The sequence below is a fragment of the Mus caroli genome, unplaced genomic scaffold (genome assembly GCF_978045245.1).
Source record: "Mus caroli unplaced genomic scaffold, Mus_caroli_1 scaffold_12, whole genome shotgun sequence".
NCBI classification, from domain to species: domain Eukaryota; kingdom Metazoa; phylum Chordata; class Mammalia; order Rodentia; family Muridae; genus Mus; species Mus caroli.
The window spans coordinates 28,954,569-28,968,973 of NW_028227267.1; the positions used below are offsets into that span (position 1 = coordinate 28,954,569).

Genomic DNA, 14,405 nt, shown 5'->3' on the forward strand with positions numbered 1-14,405 from the left:
AGAGAGAGAGAGAGAGAGAGAGAGAGAGAGAGAGAGACTGAGACTTTGTGTGTGTATATGGTATGTGTGTATGGGGAGGGGAGAAAATCTTAAAAGAGACTGGGGTGAGGAGAGAAGCTTACTTTCAGAAAAGCAGAGATGAACATTAAGTGTAACCTAACTTCTGAAGTTATGCAAGTAAAATGATTATGGAATGACTATTTTAAAGTGGATAGAGGAAGAGTAAGGGAAGTAAGGAGGAGGAGGAGACAGAGAAGAGGGGAGAATTATATAGCTGCAATATCATTCTTCAGAAATGAAGGAGAAACAACTTGCTTCCTCAAACAATGATTATGGTATTGTTTCCCCAGGTTAAAAAAAAATGTGCTTCAGAGACAAGGACTATGATAGGCCAGAAGCATAGCCTATGAGTCATAAAATAATAAGGCCACAAGCCAATATATGGTGGAAATTAAATCCTATCATTGGCTCTTTGTTTAATACATAAGATTATTCAAACAATGTCAAGAAATATATAATTATATGTATGCATACACCAAGAAGCACATAATTATGCATAGGTTTATCTGCAAGTAGAATAAATGGTAGAACTGATAAAAATGGAGAAATTAAACATCTTCACATCTTCAAACTATGGTACAAATTTGTCACCTTAGTATTTACAAGTTTTGGGCAGGAGGATGCTAGAGGTGTGGGATAAGCACAATCAAACTCTCCATGTTTTGCCTCATCAGTTGCCACTCCCAGACGCTTGGGGGGATGTGGACCAACAGTAAGATCGAAACAAATTTCTCAGCAGAAGAATCTCACATAAAGAAAAGCCCATTAGAGAGATGTTCAACATCCTTAGCCATCAAGTAAATGAAAAAAAAAAAGACTCTGAGATACCATCTTGCCTGCCAGAATGACTAAAACAAAAACCACAAGTGATAGTTTATGCTAACAAGGATGTAGAGCAAGGGGAACACTTTCCATTGATGGTGGAAGATCAAACTAGTACAGCCAAATTTGGAGTCAACAGATTGGTTTCTCAGAAAACAAAACAAAACAAAACAAAACAAAACAAAACACACTAGAAGGTCACTTGCTAAACTATGGTCAAACATGCATTATTGGTAATAGCTAGAAACAACCCAATGGCCTTCAACTGAAGAATGGATAAAGAAAAAGTTTTAAGTTTACAAAATGGAATATTATACAGCTGTTAAAATCAACATTTTGTTCCAGCTAGGCAAATGGATGGAACAAGAAGATAAACATAATATGAACTCACTTATACATGGAAATTACTTTTAAAGTAAAATAACTATGCTACAATCCACAGACCCAGAAAAACTAAGTAACAAGGATGGCTGAAGATACAGATGCATGCATCTAGCTGAGAAGGGGAAATAGAATAGATATCTTGGGTGTATTGGGGTGTGGTGTGGTTAGGGAAGGGATTTAAATGAAGGGTAGGTATAGGAAAAGGAGCAATAAGAAGGAGGAGGACAGTGGGAGACAGTACTGGGAGAACAAATTAGAATTGGGGATATCTCTGGGACAAGGTAGAAACGTATGAGGGTAACCTCAGCTAAGATTCTTAGTAGTTTGGGATATTAAACCATCTTCTGTAACCAGCAGGATATCCAGTGGACAGGTTAGGATACTAGTCCAGTCACAAAACTTTTCACCTACATTTTGTACAGCCTGCAAGATGTGCTGTAGTAAAGGTGGCACAGAAATTATGAAAGTGGCTAGCCAATGCCTTGACCCATTTTAGATGCATGCCATAAGAGGGGGTCCACCTCTGGCAATATGTGGAGTACCAAGAACCAGAGACTGGGAAGCCAAAGGACACAAATGGACACAGAGATAGGATAGAACCAAAATGAATAGAAAATATGCCAATGAAATGATTCCTAATAATATTCTGATATTCTCATAGATTGGTCCTAACCCAATTGTCATCATAGAGGCTTTGCATTGCAAATGATAGAAACAATTGAAAAGACACACAGCTAGACATTAGGTAGACCTGGGAAATTTTTGTGGAAGAGGTGGAGGAAGTATGTAGGAAGTAGAGGGGTCAAGGACATCATAAGAAAACAGAATCAGACACAGGTTATGAGGGATGAGCTGTCAACTAGGGAGTTTGTATGGGAACCTGGAGCCTGCATGACCCTGACCTAGAACCTAGAACCTCAGCACCTAGAGATTCCTAGTCTCACTGCAAACTGATAAGCCATGGCTAGTTAATATACATGGGAGTTCTGCCCCTTTCTGAAGATATATGGAGGAAGAGTAGATGGGAAGAGAACAGGTGGAGGGGTTAGAAGGTAAAGAAGTGGGGGACTAGTTAGGTTGTAAAACAAATACAATTTTCAAAAGAAAAGAATTACAAGGCAGAAAAAATATTGATTGTAATACATAGCAGCAGGAAACACCAAATAGAATCAAGAATAAAAGAAAAGTTTGTATTATCTTGTGAAAACACATTAACAAACACACACACACACACACACACACAGAGAGAGAGAGAGAGAGAGAGACAGAGAGACAGAGAGAGACAGAGAGAGACAGAGAGAGACAGAGAGACAGAGACAAAGAGAGACAGAGAGATTGGAAGAGACAGACAGAGAGAGGAGACAAAGTGAGACAGAAAGATACACACACACAGAGAATGAGAGCAGAGGAGATATTCAAGAACACAAAAGTCTAATGTGTTCTCTGTGGGTGGTGTTTGTAAGGGTCTTTAAAAAGCTTTCCTGCAATCTTTTAGGGTTGGTCAGATTGACAAAAGACAAAATGGATGATTGGCATATATCTTTGGAATAAACATGTCCCAAACAAGAACTGAACATGTTCAATATTAAGAAAATCAGTTGGATAGGATTTTTTGAAGGACTAGTGATGGAGAAAAGCTTTACCAGGCCTCTGTTTTACATTATCAAGTTTTATTGTAAATCAATTTTTTTTCAAGAAGCCAGGCATCTTGGAAGTCTATTATTTTTCTCAACTATATGTCTGTTCTATGACCTCTCTGCCTAACAGTCAATGTATTTAACTCCTAGTCTCTCTAGGTCAATGGTGATTTTTGGTCTTCCATGATTTTTTTAATCTCAGTTCCATTAATAGTGTCTAGTGGTGTGGGGTTGCTACCTGATTCATTCCAATGGTCCTGTATGGAAGCTATTGAAGTTTTTTTTTTTTTTTTTGGCTGCAGATCTTGGTGACATGTTCAGGTTCCTGGATGCTTAGAACCTGAAAAGTCCCTTCTCCTGGTAGGCTATTAATGTCATGATAATTTCCAAATTATCAAGTGGACTTGTCTTCTTCAAAGATTGATTATCTGAGCTTAGATGTCCCTGTCCCCATTACCAATAGATTGAACACAGTAGATAGTTGCAGTCATACAGACACCAAGAATCCCAGAGTTTATAGATTCTGGGTGTTTTTGTTTTTGTTTGTTTGTTTTTTGACACAGGGGATGCAGTTCAGGACCATGATATATCTATGTTCCTAAGAAAGAGAATTAGTTCCCAGTCTTGTGTACCTAGTCAGTTTTTGGAGTTCTGGATTTTGACCTAACCAGTAAAAGGAAATCTCAGTCTACAAATACACACACACACACACACCAAAACACACACACCAAAACACACACACCAAAACACACACACAAATACACACAGAGACAGAGGCATGCAAACATATATGTAAGCAAGTATGCATGCTCATGTATTTATAAGAACTCCCATACACTTGTAGGCATGCACATGCACATATACACAGGCACATATGCACAAATGAATATAACATTTAACAATGGACCTGATGTACATGTCCTGGCATGTACTGGTAGGGACTAGCATGGACATGGATGTGCACATGCAGGATATCATGAACAAATTGTAAGAATGGGAGAAAAAGTACCTAAGAACACATTACTGAGAAGAGTAAAGGAGCAATAAATAAAACGGCACCTCATTTTGACAAGGGAGGTAGGAGAGTAATGAACTTTAAAACTGGCCCCACTTCTGGATTACCAGAAATTCTGAACATGTACACATGATGTGGACTCCTCAGACCACTGAAAGAGTCCTAGGCTACCAGCTTCTGTCTTATAAACTGGTGGATTTGGCTGAGCAACCTGTTTACAGAGAGCTGCAAAGCTCTGGGCTTAAGCCCTAAAATGATCACGGTGGTGGAAACTGATTCTGAGAAAGTCAATTCCTATGCAAGAACAATGACATTGTGGGGCTGGTGGCTGTCACAGGTATGCATGTGATCTCTTTCAGCACAAAACATATATAAGGTCACATAAAAGCAAGGAAACATGGCTAGAGTTTATGGTAGATTGGACTATTTAGGGCTAAGTTCAGGATTGGGGTTATAGATGCAGTTCAACAGTAGGGATCCACACTGCCTATATCCCATGATCTCTAGGAGCAGTGGGATGGGAAACACATGTACACCTGTGTTGATTTGTGTATCTCAGAGGGGACATAGGAGCCCTTTAAGAAAGTCTTGTTGAAGAATGGATAGTGATGGAACCACCCTCTTGACAATGACCTAACAAATGAAGAAACATGGCATCCAGGAAACCCACTGGATAGAGCAAGTCTGCAGGCTATGTTATCAAAAACACTAGAGAAGCTGTCGTAGGATTCCTCGAGGCTCAGGCCTCAAGAAAGACAACTGGGAAGCCAATGGTGGTGTCTGGAGGTATAGGGTTCACTCTTGCCTTCAACTCCTCTGGCCATTTTCTCAAAGGGGAAAAATCTTGACAAATAGCAGCCAAGACTGAGATTGCACAGACCAGGTAACCACTCAGGTTTTTCTCTGTGTTTCTTAGAGCAATAATTCATAAAACCTTAGAATGAGAAGAGCCAATGAGAGTGTTGTAGACCTGTGCTCTTTTGAACCCTTGACCTTGATCTTTGCTCAGGGTGAGAATGCTTCTGCCCCATAAGACCTGAGGGAGTCCCATAGAGAGTCACACATCAGTGCAGAGACTGTGGTGAAGCTGGTGAACAACCTTGTGCCTTCACTGCAGGAAGAGGGCCTTTTTATCTTTGCCTTTCTTTCCAAATACCAAAGATGTGCCACCCCCTAGGTACTGAAAACTGCTGCTCTTGAGGTGAGTGGACATCTTCAAGGCCATAGTTCTCTGATCCTCTTGTTTTTTCCAGATTCATTCTCTGTCTCTCTCTGTCTCTCTCTGTCTCTCTCTGTCTCTCTCTGTCTCTCTGTCTCTCTGTCTCTCTGTCTCTCTGTCTCTGTCTCTGTCTCTCTCTCTCTCTCTGTGTGTCTCTGTCTCTCTGTCTCTGTCTCTCTCTGTCTCTTTCTCTCTCTCTCTCTCTCTCTCTCTCTGTCTCTCTCTCTCTCTCTCAACTTTCTATTGGCTACATAACCCTCAGAACCTAGAAGCATGAAGTAAGAAATTTCTTCCCCCAGGCTGGGTACAAGGGAGTGGGCTGTTCAGAGCTGAGACCCTAAAATAGATGTACCTTCCCCTCTACCTTGAAAAAGCACTTTATCCTTCACTCAATATATCTGAGGCCTTAGGAAATGCACTTCTATCATATGTAAAGGAGGTTCTAGATATTTTGGAGTGTCCAATAGAGATGTGTCCAAAGTAGATATACATGATAGATTATCCAGGGGACCATGTGACCACAGAGATGACTGAATAGAGATGTATGTGTTCAACCTTTGCACAGATATATTGAAAGCACCTACTTTGTGCAGGTGAACTAAGAAATTATGAGAGCAACCAGAACTGCCAATAGTAGGTAGGGGTTATGGTACTTTACAGGTGACATTCTGTGTGGTCTTCTCTAGGTATGCATTCTTCTGCCCTTATTTTGAAGAGGATGAACAAGTAAAGAACACCCTCTGTAGCTTCACGGACACATGGAGAAGAACCATGAGGACTTTTGTGAACTCACAGTCTTGATCCCTCTGAAATACCTGAAGGCCTCCTTGAGTGTGTATATGCCAAACTCACACCTTATTTTCCATTTCCATAGGGTCCTTGCCTAGCTGCAGGAAGAACAGACCAAGGAAGAATAGGCAAAGGATGAAGAAGACTCAAATTTGTGGAGATACAACATCCTTAGATCCAGAGATTCAGTGGGTGTAAATTGGCAGGGAAACCAGCAAATCTGGAGCAAGATCCAACATGTGCACCAGATCTGAACAACACAAAACCCACAAAAAGTTGCTGTGATGCATGCATAGCTGCAGCTAGAAGTGGCAGCAATAGTCCTGCCAACACCCCTGTTGGCAGCTGTGGACCCTTTGTCTTAGCATGTCTGTAGATAGTGTGTACCTCTCAGTTATCTCCTGCTTGCTGCAGTGGGCCTACCTACTTAGAGAATGGCCCTGTCCCCTCTGGTCATCAATTTGAGTCTGTCCTGTATCTGAGCTGCTGCTCCTAGCCCTCAGGATCAACCCCTGCTTTCAGTCCAGCAGCAGTTCCAGTCCCACAGCCAGCCTTCCCCTCCTCTGAGACATAGCCTTTTTATTCTTTGTGATCTTTTCAACATTGTGTTTATTTTTAAGTATTGGTTTTAATAAATTATTAGTGTTTGTTTTATAATGTCCACGATGGGAAAATATCTGCAAATTATGAATATTTCAATTTGATAAATTAAGTTTATTCAAAGTTTTCTTAGGAACAAAAAATAATTTAAAAGATAAACATAAGCATTTAAAAGGATTAAATGTCATGCTTAAAATATAACATGTAAAAGTCTTAAATACCCATTTTTGTAAAGATGTATATACATGACTAATAAAGCACATGTAATAATGTTCTCTATTTTCTTTCAGTAAACTTCAAACTACAACCTGAGAAGTATTATCACTTCAATCCCGTGGTAACCACTCAGTTCACATTGAAATGGCTATGCTTTTACACACAGAAATTCCAAGTGTTGGTAAGGATGTGGTATCACAGAATCATGGCACATCCTTCATTCTGAAATACTTTGTCAGTTCTTCAAAAATATAAAAACAACTACTATGACTTTGTTCCTCTACTGATGTATAGATCCCCCCAAAAATTAAAATCAAAAATCTGAATATCCCAAATAGTTTCCCCTAGATGAACAGATCAATTTTAGTGTGTGCTAATTCACGCTACAACACGGGCAAATTTCAAAGTTACTCTGCTAAGCCAAGAAGCCAAATACAAGTCTAGAATTAGTCAAGAAATTCCCTAGTGAATAGATCTGGCAGATAGCTGAAAGGTGGCCTCCAGTGACTTTGTAAGAAGAAGGTTTTTAATAGGTAGGAATGTGCTCTTCAAATGAAGAAAACAGTTTCTACAAGAATACTATGTATTTTGATTTTATCTACCCATCTTAACCACCCATCTACTCATCCCATGACTTGCCAACCAGTCTCCTTCTTCATACTTATTTATTTATTTTGTTTCATGATAATAAATGGTGATTATTAATTCTATTTTATTTACACTCTGCATGCAATCCATATGGGTCAGGTAGGAATAGTATGTGGGTACTCACTTGGTGCACACGTACAATCAGTCTACTATTGATCATAACCTCAAAGCAAAATGATTCTCCCTCCCCAGAAGACAGCAACTGCAATCAGCATTTCAGCTAGAGTGAAGACCTCAGAAACTCCTTCTCCATGGCTAAGAATAGGCATTAAAACCAAAGATGCACAGGAATCCCATTAACACACTAACCTGGAAGCCATAATAAATACATAAATGGCATGTAAAGTAAGAAGAGAAAAATTAAATATATAAATAATAATAATAATAATAATAATAATAATAATAAAATTAAATTACAATACAGTCCTGATAGGACCTTATGACACCAGGAGCCTCCATGGATGTAAATAGGTTCATTTTCAGTTGGCCATCTGCTAATGAACCTGAGGACTTAAAAGTAGTTTGTTTCCCTAGAGTCTATCTCATAGAAAACTCAACTTTCAATTGCAAGTGATCATCATTTCGAGATAATCCTGGGTTAAGGATGGGTGCATGAGTGCGGGGCGCTGGTTGTGGGAAAATAAAGGGGTGGGAGAGATAACCCGAATTCTGCCAGAGCTTGGGGGCTCTGGGTGGTTGGATGAGGGAGAATGTCGCGGGACCCCACAGAACCGCCATGAGACAGGTGTAGGGCCCTGTTAGGCTGCTGAAACCCCTAAGGGTGGGAAAGGTGCAGTCTCAGCTCCGACTCTCAGGCACCACAGACCACTGGGTACCTCGGGAGAGTCGACTCTTTCTTCTCTGGGCCTCAAGGATGCCAGAGACAACAGGTTCTCAGTCTTGGACATCTCAGATGCTGCTGGATGTCAAGGAAGACCTGAGAACAAAGTGGGGGCCCCGGGGGCAGCTCGGTCATTCCTGAAGCAAAAGGCAGAAGGGGGCAGGGAGAGGGGAGGCACTGGGTGGTCCCAGCATGGGCGAGAGTCTGGCTAGCTCAGGCTGCTAGCTTGGGTTGGCTGGTGGCTAGAGCACTAGAAGGCCTCCTAGTGGAAGGTTAGATATGCAGCTCCTTAGAGGAAAACCTCCATTGCTCCAATCCAGCTGATCCTGATGAGAAGAGACAGCTCATGTTTTCAAGGTGTTTATTGTAGAAAGTTAAAGAGAGAGAGAAGAATAGAGGAGTAGAGGGCAACCATGGCCAAGTGGAGAGAGGGGAGAAGGGAGAGAGGGAGCAAAGGGGCTTGAGAGAAAGTAAGAGAGAGAGAGAGAGAGAGAGAGAGAGGAGGGGCCAAGCAGCCCATTTTATAGTGGACTGAGCTACCTTGCTGTTGCAGCGTAACTGTGAGGAAGAGCATGTTTGCCTACTGCCAGGTAACTGTGGGGGTGAAGTCTGGACAGCCTATGTGACTAATGGCCACAGAATGATAGAGTTGGGAGCTCGTGGTGTCGGGCATTTGTGTCTGGGGTTGTAGCTCACTGTTCCATCCCTTGTAGAATTTTCTACTGGGTCTCCAGAGTAAGCCTTGCTCCACCAGAACACAGATTGCCTTTCACAGTCCCACACATGAGGTCCCTTCTACAATTTGGGACTGAGTGTTCCAAGGCCTCTCACTCTGCAAAAGGTCTGGCTATGGGTCTCAGTATGTCTTGTGATCAATTTCAGAAGGAAGCTTCCCTCATGGTAGTTGAGAAGGCACTGATCTATGAGTATAACAGAACATTGGGAGTCATTTTATTACTGTTTCTTTAGTAGAACAGTAGTATTTAGTTTTACCATAGGTCTCTGAACTATCTAGTCTCAAGTTCTTGGTCATCCAAGCAGTGTCAAATATGGGTTCTATCTCAGGGAGTGACTCTTAAGTCAAGTCAGATATCTGTTGGTTGCTTCCACAGTATTTGTGTCACCATAGTACATGCATATCTTGCAGATCAGACACTATTGCAAATCAAAGTTTTGTAGTTTATTTAGTGATTATTTTTCCTTCAGAAACATGCAGCATTTTCTAACAGCTACTAGATGCCTAGAAGTCAAGGAATACCAGCTTTGGCTTTGTCACATTTCACACTGTACTTTCCCCCTTCTGGAGCATTCATTGTCTCAATACTAGTAGTGTGGGATTAGAACAGTCAAACTCTCTGTGTTTTGCCTCTCTAGCTGACATGTACAGAGAGGTTGGGGGTGGGAGGTAGAGGGACTTGAACCAACAATATGGATCTAAAGAGGATTCTCAACAACAAAATCTCACTTAAAGAAATGCAATTTAGAGAAATTTTCAACATCCTTAGCCATCAGGAAAATGCAAATAAAATGACTCTGAGATTCCATCTTGCCCCTCAACAGAGGAATGGATACAGAAAATGTGGTACATTTACACAATGGAGTACTACTCAGGATTAAAAAGAATGAATTCATGAAATTTCTAGCCAAATGGATGGACCTGGAGGGCATCATCCTGAGTGAGGTAACCTAATCACAAAAGAACTCACATGATATGTACTCACTGATAAGTGGATATTAGCCCAGAAACTTAGAATACCCAAGATACAAGATACAATTTGCAAAACACACGAAACTCAAGAAGAACGAAGACAAAGTGTGGACACTTTGCCCCTTCTTAGAATTGGGAACAAAACACCCATGGGAAGATTTACAGAGACAACGTTTGGAGCTGAGACAAAAGAGTGGACCATCTAGAGACTGCCATACTCGGGGATCCATCCCATAACCAGCCTCCAAATGCTGATACCATTGCATACACTAGCAAGTTTTTGCTGAAAAGACCCTGATATAGCTGTCTCTTGTGAGGCTATGCAGGTGCCTCACAAACACAGAAGTGGCTGCCCACAGTCAGCTATTGGATGGATCACAGGGCCCCCAATGGAGGAACTAGAGAAAGTACTCAAGGAGCTAAAGGGGTCTGCAACCTTATAGGTGGAACAACAATATGAACTAACCAGTACCCCTTGGAGCTCATGTCTCTAGCTGCATATGTATAAGAAGATGGCCTAGTCAGCCATCATTGGAAAGAGAGGTCCCTTGGTCTTGCAAACTTTATATGCCTCAGTACAGGGGAACGCCAGGGCCAAGAAGTGGGAATGGGTGGGTAGGGGAGGGTGGAGTGTATGGGGGACTTTTGGGATAGCATTGGAAATGTAAATGAAGAAAATACCTAATAAATAAATAAATTAATTAAAAAACAAAATCAAGGGACACCTTGTGATAGCAAGGATATAATACAAGAGGAACACTTTTCATTGCTGCTGGAAATGCAGACTTGTACAGAACTTTGGAAGTCAACACATTGGTTTCTCAGGAAAAAAATATACTAGAAGTTCACTTGCTAAACTATGTTCATATAAACTTTACTGGTAATAGCTAGAAACAACCTAATATCCTTCAACTGAAGAATGGATAAAGAAAATGATTTACATTTACAAAATTGAGTATAATTCAGCTGTTAAAAACAAATGGATGGAACAAGAAGACAAACATAATATGAACTCACTTATATGTGGAAATTACCTTTAAAGAATAACTATGCTACAATCTACAGACCCAGAGAGGCTAAGTAACAAGGAAGACTCAAGATGCACATGCATGCATCTCACTGTGAAGGGGAAGTAGAATAGACATTTTGAGTGTATTAGGAGGGGGGATGTAGTTAGGGGAGGAGTCTAAATGAAGGTTGGGGATGGGAAAAAGGAGGAATCAGATCCAGGAATAATGGTAGAGAGTACTGGGAGAATAAATTAGAATTGGTAGGTATCTCTGGGACAAGCTAGAAACTTAGTGCAATAGAAACTACTAGGAATCTATGAGGGTGACCTCAGCTAAGATTCCTAGTAGTTGGGGATATTGCACCATTTCCTATAACCAGCAAGACTTCCAGTGGACAGTTTAAGATATCAGACCAACTACAAAACATTTCTCCTACATTTTGTACAGCCTGCAAGTTGTGCTATAGGAAAGGTGGCACAGAAATTGTGAAAGTAGCTAACCAATGCCTTGACCCACTTGAAACCCATGCCATGAGAGCACCCCTGGCAATGCCTGGAGTACCAAGAAGCAGAGGATGGACAGCCCAAAGACAGATGGTCACAGAAACAGGATAGAATGGAACATGAATAGAAAAAAAATGCCAATGAAAAGATTCCTAATAATATTCTGATATACTCGCAGATTGGTCCTAACCCAGTTGTCATCAGAGAGGCTTCACTTAGCAAATGGTAGAAATAAATGCAAAGACACTCAGCCACACATTAGGTAGATCTTGGAGAATTTTGTGGAAGAGGCAGAGGAAGGATTGTAGAAGATAGAGGGATAAAGGACAGCACAAGAAAAAAAAAAAGTCAGTCTACCAGAGCCCATAGGATACAGGGACTGAACTGTCAATCAGGGAACCTACATTAGAACCAAGGAGCTCACATGGGACTCACTTAGGCCCTCAGCACCTGAGTAATAGTTGTGTAGCTTCATATTCTTGTGAACTCTTTAACAGTAGGGGCAGGGTCTGTTTCTGACTCTGTTGCCAGTCAATGGGACCCTCTACACTCACTGGGTTGCATCCTCTAGTCTTATAAGAAGAGGAGATACCTAGTCTTATTCCAAACTGTTAAGATATATTGCTGGTAAATATATATAGTGCCCTTTTCTGAAGATGAACGGAGGAAGAACTGCTGGGAATGTTGGGGATGGAACTTGTAGAGAGTGACACAGAGAGAGAGAGAGAGAGAGAGAGAGAGAGAGAGAGACAGAGAGAGAGAGACAGAGAGAGAGACAGAGAGAGACAGAGAGAGACAGAGAGAGAGAGAGGAAGACAGAGAGAGAAGAAGAGACACACAGAGAGAAACAATGACACACATAGTAACACACAGAAACACACACACATACATACACACACATACACACACACATACACACGCACTTATACAGAGAATAAAACAGAGGACACATTCAAGAACACAAAAGTCTAATGTTCTCTACTTGGCTGTTATTTGTATGGGTCTCTAATAAAAAGTTTTCCTCCCCTCTTTTAGGATTCATCAGCTTGGACAAAGACCCTATGGGTGATTGACTTGTAGCTTTGGCATAAATATAACCTGATCAGGAATTGTACTTGTTCTGGCTCAAGAGCAGTAGGAAGATGGGGATGTTGAGCTACTGGTGGAAAAAAGCTTTGTGAGTCCCATGTTTTAAACTACCAAGTTTTATGCAGGTCAAGACTATGAAGAAGCAGCCAACCATCTTGGAACTCTACCATTTTTGTTAACTATATGGCTGCTCTGCAGGCCTCTCTGCCTTACAATGTTTAACTCCTAATCAATCTGGGTCAATGCTAATATTTAGCCTTCTACTGCTTCTCTATCACAATAACATTTACAAACTCTAGTAGGGTAGGGCCTCTACCTGCTTTCTGCCAGTGTTGCAGTAGAGCAGCTATGGGAGTTTTGTGACTTCAGATCTCAGTGACATATTCAGCCTCCTGGATTCTTGGGACATGAGGATTCCTTTCTCCTTATAGGCTGTTCAGGTCTTGATAATTTTCAACTTCTCAAGTGCAGTTGGCCTCTTCAAAGATGCATCCTCTGAACTTAGATGTCCCTGTTCCCATTACCAATAGATTAATTTCACCAGCTAGTTGTTGGCATACAGCCACCAATGGTAAGGATTTCCTGCTTTTGACATTACCAGTAAAAGGAAATTTCAGTCTACAAACACTCTCACACACACAGAGTCAACCCCCCCTAAACACACACACACATATGGTCACACACCCACAGAGGCCTGCCTATATGTATGTAAGCATGTAGGCATGCTCATATACTTGTAAGCACTCCCATATACTTGTATGCATGCACATGCACAGATGTACATAAAACATGTGAGAATGAGCTCATACACATGCCCTCACACGTTTTGGTAGAGACTAGCATGCACATGCCTGTGCACATGCAGGAGATTTGGCAAAAGTTGTAGAAATGGAAAAATGAAACAGAAAACATTACAGATAAGAGTAACGGAGCAATGAACACAACTGCACTTCATTTGGACAGGGGAGATAGACATTAATGAATTATAAAACTGGCCCCAACTCTGGATTACCGGAGAATTCTGAACACATGCACACTCCCTGGAATCCTCAGATCACTGACTTGCTTAAAAACTACCCCAAACACTCTGTGTGAAGGAAAGAGCAGACCAGGGGATGAACAATGAATGGCTTTGGAGCAAACACCACTGGGAACAACAGAAAACGAAAACCCAGAGTATAGATGAAGAGACTGGATACCAGGAAGCGAGGGAGATGAGAAACTAGAGAAGAACTTGGCTGCCACCTGACACAGGATAGGGACAGAGAAAGTGTGGTATTCTAGTTTCATATGCTTGCTATGACAAGCACCAGGACTAAATGTTACTAAAGGAAGAGAGAGATTTCTTGCAGATGACAAGTCTCAGTCTATACCTGGAGTCAGGACAGAGATTCAAGCAGGAATTTAAAGAGGAAGCAATGAAGGATGAATTCTCCCCCTGAAAGAGTGCTAGGGTGCCAGGTAAGCTGGTGTATGTGTCTCAGCCAGCTGTTTACAGAGGGCTGTAAACCTCTGGGATTAAGGCCTAAAATGATCATGGTGGTGGAAACTGATTCTGAAAGTCAAGTCCTATGCAGGGACACTGACATTGTGGGGCTAGAGGCTGTCCAGGTATGCATGTGCTTTCTTTCAACACAGAACACAGAAAAGGTCACATAAAAACAAGGAAACAAGGCTAGGGTTTATGGTAGATTGGGCTAATTAGGGCTGAGCTTATTAATAGGGTTATAGATGCCTTTAAACAGTAGTGATCCAGATTGTAAACCTGAGGTACTGTCTATATCCAAAAATGTCTGAGAGCAGGGGAATAAGAAACACATGTACATGTATGTTGATTTGTGGACTTGGGAAGTGGGAGGGGACA

The 14,405-nt window shown here is 41.3% G+C and overlaps 1 pseudogene; it reads left to right on the forward strand.

Annotated features, from left to right (window-relative positions):
• The first annotated feature begins 4,171 nt into the window (after window positions 1-4,171).
• On the forward strand, window positions 4,172-6,180 carry LOC147001670 (ral guanine nucleotide dissociation stimulator-like; annotated as a pseudogene).
• The last annotated feature ends 8,225 nt before the right edge of the window (window positions 6,181-14,405 follow it).